The sequence below is a fragment of the Lepisosteus platostomus genome, chromosome 9 (genome assembly GCF_059453375.1).
Source record: "Lepisosteus platostomus isolate fLepPlt1 chromosome 9, fLepPlt1.hap1, whole genome shotgun sequence".
Lineage (NCBI taxonomy): Eukaryota > Metazoa > Chordata > Actinopteri > Semionotiformes > Lepisosteidae > Lepisosteus > Lepisosteus platostomus.
In genome coordinates, this window is record NC_142619.1 from 2,199,045 (window position 1) to 2,213,201 (window position 14,157).

At 52.2% G+C, this 14,157-nt stretch overlaps 1 protein-coding gene across 1 annotated transcript in view; it reads left to right on the plus strand.

Moving 5' to 3' along the window:
* The first annotated feature begins 1,344 nt into the window (after window positions 1-1,344).
* Window positions 1,345-14,157, plus strand: part of shank1 (SH3 and multiple ankyrin repeat domains 1) — a 118,634-nt gene continuing 105,821 nt past the window's right edge. The window contains exon 1 of the mRNA XM_088646418.1: window positions 1,345-1,755. The gene's annotated coding sequence lies outside the window, so the exon portion shown is untranslated. The remainder of the gene's footprint in view (window positions 1,756-14,157) is intronic.

Here is a 14,157-nt window from a genome sequence, read left to right on the forward strand (position 1 = left end):
GGTGTGTGTGTCTATACAGTGTCTCCAGTAAGAGTCTGTACAGGTGTGTGTATCTATACAGTGTCTCCAGTAAGAGTCTGTACAGGTGTGTGTCTGTACAGTGTCTCCAGTAAGAGTCTGTACAGGTGTGTGTATCTATACAGTGTCTCCAGTAAGAGTCTGTACAGGTGTGTGTGTCTATACAGTGTCTCCAGTAAGAGTCTGTACAGGTGTGTGTCTATACAGTGTCTCCAGTAAGAGTCTGTACAGGTGTGTGTCTATACAGTGTCTCCAGTAAGAGTCTGTACAGGTGTGTGTGTCTATACAGTGTCTCCAGTAAGAGTCTGTACAGGTGTGTGTCTATACAGTGTCTCCAGTAAGAGTCTGTACAGGTGTGTGTCTATACAGTGTCTCCAGTAAGAGTCTGTACAGGTGTGTGTCTATACAGTGTCTCCAATAAGAGTCTGTACAGGTGTGTGTCTGTACAGTGTCTCCAGTAAGAGTCTGTACAGGTGTGTGTGTCTATACAGTGTCTCCAATAAGAGTCTGTACAGGTGTGTGTGTCTATACAGTGTCTCCAGTAAGAGTCTGTACAGGTGTGTGTCTGTACAGTGTCTCCAGTAAGAGTCTGTACAGGTGTGTGTGTCTATACAGTGTCTCCAGTAAGAGTCTGTACAGGTGTGTGTGTCTATACAGTGTCTCCAGTAAGGGTCTGTACAGGTGTGTGTGTCTATACAGTGTCTCCAATAAGAGTCTGTACAGGTGTGTGTGTCTATACAGTGTCTCCAGTAAGAGTCTGTACAGGTGTGTGTGTCTGTACAGTGTCTCCAATAAGAGTCTGTACAGGTGTGTGTCTATACAGTGTCTCCAGTAAGAGTCTGTACAGGTGTGTGTGTCTGTACAGTGTCTCCAATAAGAGTCTGTACAGGTGTGTGTGTCTGTACAGTGTCTCCAGTAAGAGTCTGTACAGGTGTGTGCGTCTGTACAGTGTCTCCAGTAAGAGTCTGTACAGGTGTGTGTCTGTACAGCGTCTCCAGTAAGAGTCTGTACAGGTGTGTGTCTGTACAGTGTCTCCAGTAAGAGTCTGTACAGGTGTGTGTCTGTACAGCCTCTGTAACAAATGTGTGCTGCCCTCGAGTCTTCTTCAGCCTATCTGTCAAAATCCGTCTCGCACTTCGCAGCCATAAAAGGAAAGTCTTTCACAGCACAGCCTCCCCGCGTCCCTGCCCGACATCAAAGGGAGCGGGAGTGCGAGCAGGAGGGGGGGGTCTGGCTTGTATCTGGGTTAGAAGGGCTCAGAGAGGAGAGAGGGGGGCGGGGCGAGCGGGTGACGCGCCGCGGAGGGGGAGGAGCGGGGGGCGGGGCCGGCGGGAGGAAGGGAGTGAGCCAGGCAGCTAGGGATCCAGAGAGAGAGAGCCAGCGATCGGGGAGCTCCGGACGTGCCGAGCGGAGAGGAGCTGACAGCCTGCCCGAGAGAGAGAGAGCGAGGAAGAGCCGGAGCACAGCCCTGCCCTGCCGCGGAGACACGGACAGGTGGGATTCTGCTACGCGGACGAGACGGGCACGGAGCGGGAGAGAGCCGGGATATTCTGCCTCTTCTCCGCTGCCCCGGTTGTCTTTTTTTCCCCCGGAGTGATTTTTTTTCCTCATTCCCCCCCCCACTGCTGGGGGTCTGCTGGTGGCTGAGCTCCTGCTGTGCTCTAAAGACCCCCCGCCGGCGGCCCGTCGCCTGTCTCAGCACTGGGGAAACGCTGGAGCAGATCATTCTACTACACAGTAAGACAGCATCCCTCTATCACAGAGCCCGAGAGAGAGAGAGAGAGGGGGTCGGGGTCGAGGAGAGACGGGGCTTCTGTATCTACTGAGCACAGAGAGAGAGGAGTGTTTCTGTATCTACTGAGCACAGAGAGAGAGGAGTGTTTCTGTATCTACTGAGCACAGAGAGGAGTGTTTCTGTATCTACTGAGCACACAGAGAGAGGAGTGTTTCTGTATCTACTGAGCACACAGAGAGAGGAGTGTTTCTGTATCTACTGAGCACACAGAGAGAGGAGTGTTTCTGTATCTACTGAGCACAGAGAGAGGAGTGTTTCTGTATCTACTGAGCACAGAGAGAGAGGAGTGTTTCTGTATCTACTGAGCACAGAGAGAGAGGAGTGTTTCTGTACCTACTGAGCACAGAGAGAGAGGAGTGTTTCTGTACCTACTGAGCACAGAGAGAGAGGAGTGTTTCTGTATCTACTGAGCACAGAGAGAGAGGAGTGTTTCTGTACCTACTGAGCACAGAGAGAGAGGAGTGTTTCTGTACCTACTGAGCACAGAGACAGAGGAGTGTTTCTGTACCTACTGAGCACAGAGAGAGGAGTGTTTCTGTATCTACTGAGCACAGAGAGAGAGGAGTGTTTCTGTATCTACTGAGCACAGAGAGAGAGGAGTGTTTCTGTATCTACTGAGCACAGAGAGAGAGGAGTGTTTCTGTATCTACTGAGCACAGAGAGAGAGGAGTGTTTCTGTACCTACTGAGCACAGAGAGAGAGGAGTGTTTCTGTACCTACTGAGCACAGAGACAGAGGAGTGTTTCTGTACCTACTGAGCACAGAGAGAGGAGTGTTTCTGTATCTACTGAGCACAGAGAGAGAGGAGTGTTTCTGTATCTACTGAGCACAGAGAGAGAGGAGTGTTTCTGTATCTACTGAGCACAGAGAGAGAGGAGTGTTTCTGTATCTACTGAGCACAGAGAGAGAGGAGTGTTTCTGTACCTACTGAGCACAGAGAGAGAGGAGTGTTTCTGTACCTACTGAGCACAGAGAGAGAGGAGTGTTTCTGTACCTACTGAGCACAGAGAGAGAGGAGTGTTTCTGTATCTACTGAGCACAGAGAGAGAGGAGTGTTTCTGTATCTACTGAGCACAGAGACAGAGGAGTGTTTCTGTACCTACTGAGCACAGAGAGAGAGGAGTGTTTCTGTACCTACTGAGCACAGAGAGAGAGGGGTGTTTCTGTATCTACAGTAAAGACTGATCACAGATGGAGGGATGAGAGAGTTGGAGGAGAGAGAGATGGAGAGAGAGAGGAGTGTTTCTGTATCTACAGTGAAGACTGATCACAGAGAGAGGGATGGAGGGATGAGAGAGAGAGGGGTGTTTCTGTATCTACAGTGAAGACTGATCACAGAGAGGGATGGAGGGATGAGAGAGAGGAGTGTTTCTGTATCTACAGTGAAGACTGATCACAGAGAGAGGGATGGAGGGATGAGGGAGAGGAGTGTTTCTGTATCTACAGTGAAGACTGATCACAGAGAGAGGGATGGAGGGATGAGAGAGAGAGAGGAGTGTTTCTGTATCTACAGTGAAGACTGATCACAGAGAGAGGGATGGAGGGATGAGAGAGAGGAGTGTTTCTGTACCTACTGATCACAGAGAGAGGGATGGAGGGATGAGAGAGGAGTGTTTCTGTACCTACTGATCACAGAGAGAGGGATGGAGGGATGAGAGAGGAGTGTTTCTGTATCTACAGTGAAGACTGATCACAGAGAGAGGGATGGAGGGATGAGAGAGGAGTGTTTCTGTACCTACTGATCACAGAGAGAGGGATGGAGGGATGAGAGAGGAGTGTTTCTGTACCTACTGATCACAGAGAGAGGGATGGAGGGATGAGAGAGGAGTGTTTCTGTATCTACAGTGAAGACTGATCACAGAGAGAGGGATGGAGGGATGAGAGAGGAGTGTATCTGTACCTACTGATCACAGAGAGAGGGATGGAGGGATGAGAGATGGAGAGAGAGAGAGGAGTGTTTCTGTATCTACAGTGAAGACTGAGCACAGAGAGAGGGATGGAGGGATGAGAGAGGAGTGTTTCTGTATCTACAGTGAAGACTGATCACAGAGAGAGGGATGGAGGGATGAGAGAGAGAGGAGTGTTTCTGTATCTACAGTGAAGACTGATCACAGAGAGGGATGGAGGGATGAGAGAGAGGAGTGTTTCTGTATCTACAGTGAAGACTGATCACAGAGAGGGATGGAGGGATGAGAGAGAGAGGAGTGTTTCTGTATCTACAGTGAAGACTGATCACAGAGAGAGAGATGGAGGAGAGAGAGAGGAGTGTTTCTGTATCTACAGTGAAGACTGATCACAGAGAGAGGGATGGAGGGATGAGAGAGAGGAGTGTTTCTGTATCTACTGATCACAGATGGAGGGATGAGAGAGAGAGAGGAGTGTTTCTGTATCTACAGTGAAGACTGATCACAGAGAGAGGGATGAAGGGATGAGAGAGGAGTGTTTCTGTACCTACTGATCACAGAGAGAGGGATGGAGGGATGAGAGAGGGGTGGAGGGAGGGGTCTGTTTGAAAGTTACTGCACTCCAGTGTCTGAGACTACCTTCCTTTTAACACTGAGTGTGTGTGGGTGGAGGGCTGGGGATGAGCGTTAAACTCACAGTAGTGCTCTGTCAGTTCCTGAGGGTGCTGAGAGACTGGGAGAGAGAGAGGACTGCATGGGAGAGTCACCTTTGTGAGTTCTGTCAGAGAAGACTGTAGTACAGAGTGAGGAGAGAGAGGGGTTAGGGAGACACAGTGGTGTGTGTGTGGGGTCTGTAGAGGGGTCTCTTGTACAGAGTGAGGAGAGAGAGGGAGACACAGTGGTGTGTGTGGGGTCTGTAGAGGGGTCTCTTGTACAGAGTGAGGAGAGAGAGAGAGGGAGACACAGTGGTGTGTGTGGGGTCTGTAGAGGGGTCTCTTGTACAGAGTGAGGAGAGAGAGAGGGAGACACAGGGGTGTGTGTGGGGTCTATAGAGGGGTCTCTTGTACAGAGTGAGGAGAGAGAGAGGGAGACAGTGGTGTGTGTGGGGTCTGTAGAGGGGTCTCTTGTACAGAGTGAGGAGAGAGAGAGGGAGACACAGTGGTGTGTGTGTGGGGTCTGTAGGGGGGTCTCTTGTACAGAGTGAGGAGAGAGAGAAGGAGACACAGTGGTGTGTGTGGGGTCTGTAGAGGGGTCTCTTGTACAGAGTGAGGAGAGAGAGGGAGACACAGTGGTGTGTGTGGGGTCTGTAGAGGGGTCTCTTGTACAGAGTGAGGAGAGAGAGAGGGAGACACAGTGGGGTGTGTGTGGGGTCTGTAGAGGGGTCTCTTGTACAGAGTGAGGAGAGAGAGAGGGAGACACAGTGGGGTGTGTGGGGTCTGTAGAGGGGTCTCTTGTACAGAGAGAGGAGAGAGAGAGGGAGACACAGTGGTGTGTGTGGGGTCTGTAGAGGGGTCTCTTGTACAGAGTGAGGAGAGAGAGGGAGACACAGTGGTGTGTGTGTGGGGTCTGTAGAGGGGTCTCTTGTACAGAGTGAGGAGAGAGAGAGGGAGACACAGTGGTGTGTGTGGGGTCTGTAGAGGGGTCTCTTGTACAGAGTGAGGAGAGAGAGAGGGAGACACAGTGGTGTGTGTGGGGTCTGTAGAGGGGTCTCTTGTACAGAGTGAGGAGAGAGAGAAGGAGACACAGTGGTGTGTGTGGGGTCTGTAGAGGGGTCTCTTGTACAGAGTGAGGAGAGAGAGAGGGAGACACAGTGGTGTGTGTGGGGTCTGTAGAGGGGTCTCTTGTACAGAGTGAGGAGAGAGAGAGGGAGACACAGTGGTGTGTGTGTGGGGTCTGTAGAGGGGTCTCTTGTACAGAGTGAGGAGAGAGAGAGGGAGACACAGTGGTGTGTGTGGGGTCTGTAGAGGGGTCTCTTGTACAGAGTGAGGAGAGAGAGAGGGAGACACAGTGGTGTGTGTGGGGTCTGTAGAGGGGTCTCTTGTACAGAGTGAGGAGAGAGAGGGGTTAGGGAGACACAGTGGGGTGTGTGTGGGGTCTGTAGAGGGGTCTCTTGTACAGAGTGAGGAGAGAGAGAGGGAGACACAGGGGTGTGTGTGGGGTCTGTAGAGGGTCTCTTGTACAGAGTGAGGAGAGAGAGAGGGAGACACAGTGGTGTGTGTGGGGTCTGTAGAGGGGTCTCTTGTACAGAGTGAGGAGAGAGAGGGAGACACAGTGGTGTGTGTGTGGGGTCTGTAGAGGGGTCTCTTGTACAGAGTGAGGAGAGAGAGGGAGACACAGTGGTGTGTGTGGGGTCTGTAGAGGGGTCTCTTGTCCAGAGTGAGGAGAGAGAGGGAGACACAGTGGTGTGTGTGGGGTCTGTAGAGGGGTCTCTTGTACAGAGTGAGGAGAGAGAGAGGGAGACACAGTGGTGTGTGTGGGGTCTGTAGAGGGGTCTCTTGTCCAGAGTGAGGAGAGAGAGAGGGAGACACAGTGGTGTGTGTGTGGGGTCTGTAGAGGGGTCTCTTGTACAGAGTGAGGAGAGAGAGAGGGAGACACAGTGGTGTGTGTGTGGGGTCTGTAGAGGGGTCTCTTGTACAGAGTGAGGAGAGAGAGGGAGACACAGTGGGGTTTGTGTGGGGTCTGTAGAGGGGTCTCTTGTACAGAGTGAGGAGAGAGAGAGGGAGACACAGTGGTGTGTGTGTGGGGTCTGTAGAGGGTCTCTTGTACAGAGAGAGGAGAGAGAGAAGGAGACACAGTGGTGTGTGTGTGGGGTCTGTAGAGGGGTCTCTTGTACAGAGTGAGGAGAGAGAGGGAGACACAGTGGTGTGTGTGTGGGGTCTGTAGAGGGGTCTCTTGTACAGAGTGAGGAGAGAGAGAGGGAGACACAGTGGTGTGTGTGTGGGGTCTGTAGAGGGGTCTCTTGTACAGAGAGAGGAGAGAGAGAAGGAGACACAGTGGTGTGTGTGTGGGGTCTGTAGAGGGGTCTCTTGTACAGAGTGAGGAGAGAGAGAGGGAGACACAGTGGTGTGTGTGGGGTCTGTAGAGGGGTCTCTTGTCCAGAGTGAGGAGAGAGAGAGGGAGACACAGTGGTGTGTGTGGGGTCTGTAGAGGGGTCTCTTGTACAGAGTGAGGAGAGAGAGAGGGAGACACAGTGGTGTGTGTGGGGTCTGTAGAGGGATCTCTTGTACAGAGTGAGGAGAGAGAGAGGGAGACACAGTGGTGTGTGTGGGGTCTGTAGAGGGTCTCTTGTACAGAGTGAGGAGAGAGAGAGGGAGACACAGTGGTGTGTGTGGGGTCTGTAGAGGGGTCTCTTGTACAGAGTGAGGAGAGAGAGAGGGAGACACAGTGGTGTGTGTGGGGTCTGTAGAGGGTCTCTTGTACAGAGTGAGGAGAGAGAGAGGGAGACACAGTGGTGTGTGTGGGGTCTGTAGAGGGGTCTCTTGTACAGAGTGAGGAGAGAGAGGGGTTAGGGAGACACAGTGGGGTGTGTGGGGTCTGTAGAGGGGTCTCTTGTACAGAGTGAGGAGAGAGAGAGGGAGACACAGTGGGTGTGTGTGGGGTCTGTAGAGGGGTCTCTTGTACAGAGTGAGGAGAGAGAGGGGTTAGGGAGACACAGTGGTGTGTGTGGGGTCTGTAGAGGGGTCTCTTGTACAGAGTGAGGAGAGAGAGAGGGAGACACAGTGGGGTGTGTGGGGTCTGTAGAGGGGTCTCTTGTACAGAGTGAGGAGAGAGAGAGGGAGACACAGTGGTGTGTGTGTGGGGTCTGTAGAGGGGTCTCTTGTACAGAGTGAGGAGAGAGAGAGAGGGAGACACAGTGGTGTGTGTGGGGTCTGTAGAGGGGTCTCTTGTACAGAGTGAGGAGAGAGAGAGGGAGACACAGTGGTGTGTGTGTGGGGTCTGTAGAGGGGTCTCTTTTACAGAGTGAGGAGAGAGAGGGAGACACAGTGGTGTGTGTGGGGTCTGTAGAGGGGTCTCTTGTACAGAGTGAGGAGAGAGAGAGGGAGACACAGTGGGGTGTGTGTGGGGTCTGTAGAGGGGTCTCTTGTACAGAGTGAGGAGAGAGAGGGAGACACAGGGGTGTGTGTGGGGTCTGTAGAGGGGTCTCTTGTACAGAGTGAGGAGAGAGGGGTTAGGGAGACACAGTGGTGTGTGTGGGGTCTGTAGAGGGGTCTCTTGTACAGAGTGAGGAGAGAGAGAGGGAGACACAGTGGTGTGTGTGGGGTCTGTAGAGGGGTCTCTTGTACAGAGTGAGGAGAGAGAGAGGGAGACACAGTGGGGTGTGTGTGGGGTCTGTAGAGGGGTCTCTTGTACAGAGTGAGGAGAGAGAGAGGGAGACACAGTGGTGTGTGTGGGGTCTGTAGAGGGGTCTCTTGTACAGAGTGAGGAGAGAGAGGGAGACACAGTGGTGTGTGTGTGGGGTCTGTAGAGGGGTCTCTTGTACAGAGTGAGGAGAGAGAGGGAGACACAGTGGTGTGTGTGGGGTCTGTAGAGGGGTCTCTTGTCCAGAGTGAGGAGAGAGAGGGAGACACAGTGGTGTGTGTGGGGTCTGTAGAGGGGTCTCTTGTACGGAGTGAGGAGAGAGAGAGGGAGACACAGTGGTGTGTGTGGGGTCTGTAGAGGGGTCTCTTGTACAGAGTGAGGAGAGAGAGAGAGGGAGACACAGTGGTGTGTGTGGGGTCTGTAGAGGGGTCTCTTGTACAGAGTGAGGAGAGAGAGAGGGAGACACAGTGGTGTGTGTGGGGTCTGTAGAGGGGTCTCTTGTACAGAGTGAGGAGAGAGAGAGGGAGACACAGGGGTGTGTGTGGGGTCTGTAGAGGGGTCTCTTGTACAGAGTGAGGAGAGAGAGAGGGAGACACAGTGGTGTGTGTGGGGTCTGTAGAGGGGTCTCTTGTACAGAGTGAGGAGAGAGAGGGAGACACAGTGGTGTGTGTGTGGGGTCTGTAGAGGGGTCTCTTGTACGGAGTGAGGAGAGAGAGAGGGAGACACAGTGGTGTGTGTGGGGTCTGTAGAGGGGTCTCTTGTACAGAGTGAGGAGAGAGAGAGGGAGACACAGTGGTGTGTGGGGGGTCTGTAGAGGGGTCTCTTGTACAGAGTGAGGAGAGAGAGAGGGAGACACAGTGGTGTGTGTGGGGTCTGTAGAGGGGTCTCTTGTACAGAGTGAGGAGAGAGAGGGAGACACAGTGGTGTGTGGGGGGTCTGTAGAGGGGTCTCTTGTACAGAGTGAGGAGAGAGAGAGGGAGACACAGTGGTGTGTGTGGGGTCTGTAGAGGGGTCTCTTGTACAGAGTGAGGAGAGAGAGAGGGAGACAGTGGTGTGTGTGGGGTCTGTAGAGGGGTCTCTTGTACAGAGTGAGGAGAGAGAGAGGGAGACACAGTGGTGTGTGGGGGGTCTGTAGAGGGGTCTCTTGTCCAGAGTGAGGAGAGAGAGAGGGAGACACAGTGGTGTGTGGGGGGTCTGTAGAGGGGTCTCTTGTACAGAGTGAGGAGAGAGAGGGGTTAGGGAGACACAGTGGGGTGTGTGTGGGGTCTGTAGAGGGGTCTCTTGTACAGAGTGAGGAGAGAGAGAGGGAGACACAGTGGTGTGTGTGGGGTCTGTAGAGGGGTCTCTTGTACAGAGTGAGGAGAGAGAGAGGGAGACACAGTGGTGTGTGGGGGGTCTGTAGAGGGGTCTCTTGTCCAGAGTGAGGAGAGAGAGAGGGAGACACAGTGGTGTGTGGGGGGTCTGTAGAGGGGTCTCTTGTACAGAGTGAGGAGAGAGAGAGGGAGACACAGTGGTGTGTGTGGGGTCTGTAGAGGGATCTCTTGTACAGAGTGAGGAGAGAGAGAGGGAGACACAGTGGTGTGTGTGGGGTCTGTAGAGGGGTCTCTTGTACAGAGTGAGGAGAGAGAGAGGGAGACACAGTGGGGTGTGTGTGGGGTCTGTAGAGGGGTCTCTTGTACAGAGTGAGGAGAGAGAGAGGGAGACACAGTGGTGTGTGTGGGGTCTGTAGAGGGGTCTCTTGTACAGAGTGAGGAGAGAGAGGGAGACACAGTGGTGTGTGTGTGGGGTCTGTAGAGGGGTCTCTTGTACAGAGTGAGGAGAGAGAGGGAGACACAGTGGTGTGTGGGGGGTCTGTAGAGGGGTCTCTTGTCCAGAGTGAGGAGAGAGAGGGAGACACAGTGGTGTGTGTGGGGTCTGTAGAGGGGTCTCTTGTACGGAGTGAGGAGAGAGAGAGGGAGACACAGTGGTGTGTGTGGGGTCTGTAGAGGGGTCTCTTGTACAGAGTGAGGAGAGAGAGAGAGGGAGACACAGTGGTGTGTGTGGGGTCTGTAGAGGGGTCTCTTGTACAGAGTGAGGAGAGAGAGAGGGAGACACAGTGGTGTGTGTGGGGTCTGTAGAGGGGTCTCTTGTACAGAGTGAGGAGAGAGAGAGGGAGACACAGGGGTGTGTGTGGGGTCTGTAGAGGGGTCTCTTGTACAGAGTGAGGAGAGAGAGAGGGAGACACAGTGGTGTGTGTGGGGTCTGTAGAGGGGTCTCTTGTACAGAGTGAGGAGAGAGAGGGAGACACAGTGGTGTGTGTGTGGGGTCTGTAGAGGGGTCTCTTGTACGGAGTGAGGAGAGAGAGAGGGAGACACAGTGGTGTGTGTGGGGTCTGTAGAGGGGTCTCTTGTACAGAGTGAGGAGAGAGAGAGGGAGACACAGTGGTGTGTGTGGGGTCTGTAGAGGGGTCTCTTGTACAGAGAGAGGAGAGAGAGAGGGAGACACAGTGGTGTGTGTGGGGTCTGTAGAGGGGTCTCTTGTACAGAGTGAGGAGAGAGAGGGAGACACAGTGGTGTGTGGGGGGTCTGTAGAGGGGTCTCTTGTACAGAGTGAGGAGAGAGAGAGGGAGACACAGTGGTGTGTGTGGGGTCTGTAGAGGGGTCTCTTGTACAGAGTGAGGAGAGAGAGAGGGAGACAGTGGTGTGTGTGGGGTCTGTAGAGGGGTCTCTTGTACAGAGTGAGGAGAGAGAGAGGGAGACACAGTGGTGTGTGGGGGGTCTGTAGAGGGGTCTCTTGTCCAGAGTGAGGAGAGAGAGAGGGAGACACAGTGGTGTGTGGGGGGTCTGTAGAGGGGTCTCTTGTACAGAGTGAGGAGAGAGAGGGGTTAGGGAGACACAGTGGGGTGTGTGTGGGGTCTGTAGAGGGGTCTCTTGTACAGAGTGAGGAGAGAGAGAGGGAGACACAGTGGTGTGTGTGGGGTCTGTAGAGGGGTCTCTTGTACAGAGTGAGGAGAGAGAGAGGGAGACACAGTGGTGTGTGTGGGGTCTGTAGAGGGGTCTCTTGTACAGAGTGAGGAGAGAGAGGGAGACACAGTGGTGTGTGTGGGGTCTGTAGAGGGGTCTCTTGTACAGAGTGAGGAGAGAGAGAGGGAGACACAGTGGTGTGTGGGGGGTCTGTAGAGGGGTCTCTTGTACAGAGTGAGGAGTGAGAGGGGTTAGGGAGACACAGTGGTGTGTGGGGGGTCTGTAGAGGGGTCTCTTGTACAGAGTGAGGAGAGAGAGAGGGAGACACAGTGGTGTGTGTGGGGTCTGTAGAGGGGTCTCTTGTACAGAGTGAGGAGAGAGAGGGAGACACAGTGGTGTGTGTGGGGTCTGTAGAGGGGTCTCTTGTACAGAGTGAGGAGAGAGAGAGGGAGACACAGTGGTGTGTGTGGGGTCTGTAGAGGGGTCTCTTGTACAGAGTGAGGAGAGAGAGAGGGAGACACAGTGGTGTGTGTGGGGTCTGTAGAGGGTCTCTTGTACAGAGTGAGGAGAGAGAGAGGGAGACACAGTGGTGTGTGTGTGGGGTCTGTAGAGGGGTCTCTTGTACAGAGTGAGGAGAGAGAGAGGGAGACACAGTGGTGTGTGTGGGGTCTGTAGAGGGTCTCTTGTACAGAGTGAGGAGAGAGAGAGGGAGACACAGTGGTGTGTGTGTGGGGTCTGTAGAGGGGTCTCTTGTCCAGAGTGAGGAAGGAGCAGCCAGAGAGAGAGATTTGAGGTGTAGGGACAGAAGTACTGTGTTAGTGTGTTACTGTCACAGTGATGGAGAATCTTCTGTAGTATGAGGGAGAGGGCGATAGTAGAGACAGGAGTTGCCATCTACAGTATCTACATAATCTGTCTGTAGTTTCCACAGCTGTCATCTGCGGTCTCCACAGTATCTACAGTTTGAATCTACAGCGACTACAGTTTGTCTGCTGTGTCTACGTTATGTATGTACAATGTCTAAACACAATATCTTCAGTATACAGCATCTCTCTGCAGTCTCTGCTGTGTGAATCTGTAGTATCTAACTACATTATCTACAGTTTCTAAAGTATCTATTTGCAGTGTCAGCAGTTTCTACAGAATCTACTGTGTGTACCTGCAGTGTCTATCCATGTTCTCTAAAACGTCTGTCTACAGTTTCTACAGTGTCTATCTGCAGTGTTTAACAATAGTATCTATAGTTTCTTTACATTATTTATCTGCGGTGTCTATATTTATATTATAATGATAAATTACCTACAGTGTCCGTCTACAGTAATTCACTTCAATGTCTATGGTGTTTATCTTCAGGGTCTAAACTGTTTACAGTATATGTCACCACAGTCTCTATAGCAGCAACAGTGTGACAGACAGACAGGTGTGTAATCTACAGTGAACAGCAGTGAGTGTGACAGACAGACAGGTGTGTAATCTACAGTGAGCAGCTGTGAGTGTGACAGACAGACAGGTGTGTAATCTACAGTGAACAGTGTTGAGTGTGACAGACAGACAGGTGTGTAATCTACAGTGAACAGCAGTGAGTGTGACGGACAGACAGGTGTGTAATCTACAGTGAACAGCAGTGAGTGTGACAGACAGACAGGTGTGTAATCTACAGTGAACAGCAGTGAGTGTGACAGACAGACAGGTGTGTAATCTACAGTGAACATTGTTGAGTGTGACAGACAGACAGGTGTGTAATCTACAGTGAACAGCAGTGAGTGTGACAGACAGACAGGTGTGTAATCTACAGTGAACAGCAGTGAGTGTGACAGACAGACAGGTGTGTAATCTACAGTGAACAGGTGTGAGTGTGACAGACAGGCAGGTGTATAATCTACAGTGAACAGTGTTGAGTGTGACACACAGACAGGTGTGTAATCTACAGTGAACAGGTGTGAGTGTGACAGACAGACAGGTGTGTAATCTACAGTGAGCAGCAGTGAGTGTGACAGACAGGTGTGTAATCTACAGTGAGCAGCAGTGAGTGTGACAGACAGACAGGTGTGTAATCTACAGTGAACAGCAGTGAGTGTGACAGACAGACAGGTGTGTAATCTACAGTGAACAGTGTTGAGTGTGACACACAGACAGGTGTGTAATCTACAGTGAACAGTGTTGAGTGTGACAGACAGGTGTGTAATCTACAGTGAACAGCAGTGAGTGTGACAGACAGGCAGGTGTGTAATCTACAGTGAACAGCAGTGAGTGTGACAGACAGACAGGTGTGTAATCTACAGCGACCAGTGTTGAGTGTGACAGACAGGCAGGTGTGTAATCTACAGTGAACAGTGTTGAGTGTGACAGACAGACAGGTGTGTAATCTACAGTGAACAGTGTTGAGTGTGACAGACAGACAGGTGTGTAATCTACAGTGAACAGGTGTGAGTGTGACAGACAGACAGGTGTGTAATCTACAGTGAACAGCAGTGAGTGTGACAGACAGACAGGTGTGTAATCTACAGTGAACAGCAGTGAGTGTGACAGACAGACAGGTGTGTAATCTACAGTGAACAGTGTTGAGTGTGACGGACAGACAGGTGTGTAATCTACAGTGAACAGTGTTGAGTGTGACAGATAGACAGGTGTGTAATCTACAGTGAACAGCAGTGAGTGTGACAGACAGACAGGTGTGTAATCTACAGTGAACAGTGTTGAGTGTGACGGACAGACAGGTGTGTAATCTACAGTGAACAGCAGTGAGTGTGACAGACAGACAGGTGTGTAATCTACAGTGAACAGCAGTGAGTGTGACAGACAGACAGGTGTCTACAGTATCTACACTGAAGGACAGAGAGTCAGGGATCTGGCAGGGACCTGTAGCTCCTCTCCGTGGGGCTGACCTGGAATTGTCCCGTGTGCCTTGTCCTATCAGCGGGACACGTGCCTGAGTCTGTTCGGAGCGCGTAGATACTGTAAATGGGATGGGTTTCATGACCTCATTGTGAGATGGATCTGATCTCACCAGAATCCCAGGGTCCTTCGTCTTCGTTTTGGAGAAGTCTTGCTACAGGTACTGAGACTCCTGCAGAACACTGACCAGTACAGTCTAGAGGACTACTCTCAGTCCCACCATGAGGACGGAGACACGGCTGGAATCTCTGGGTCTGAAAACGGGCAGCTTCCCCTTACACAGAGAGTGGTGGGGGTCTGGAAC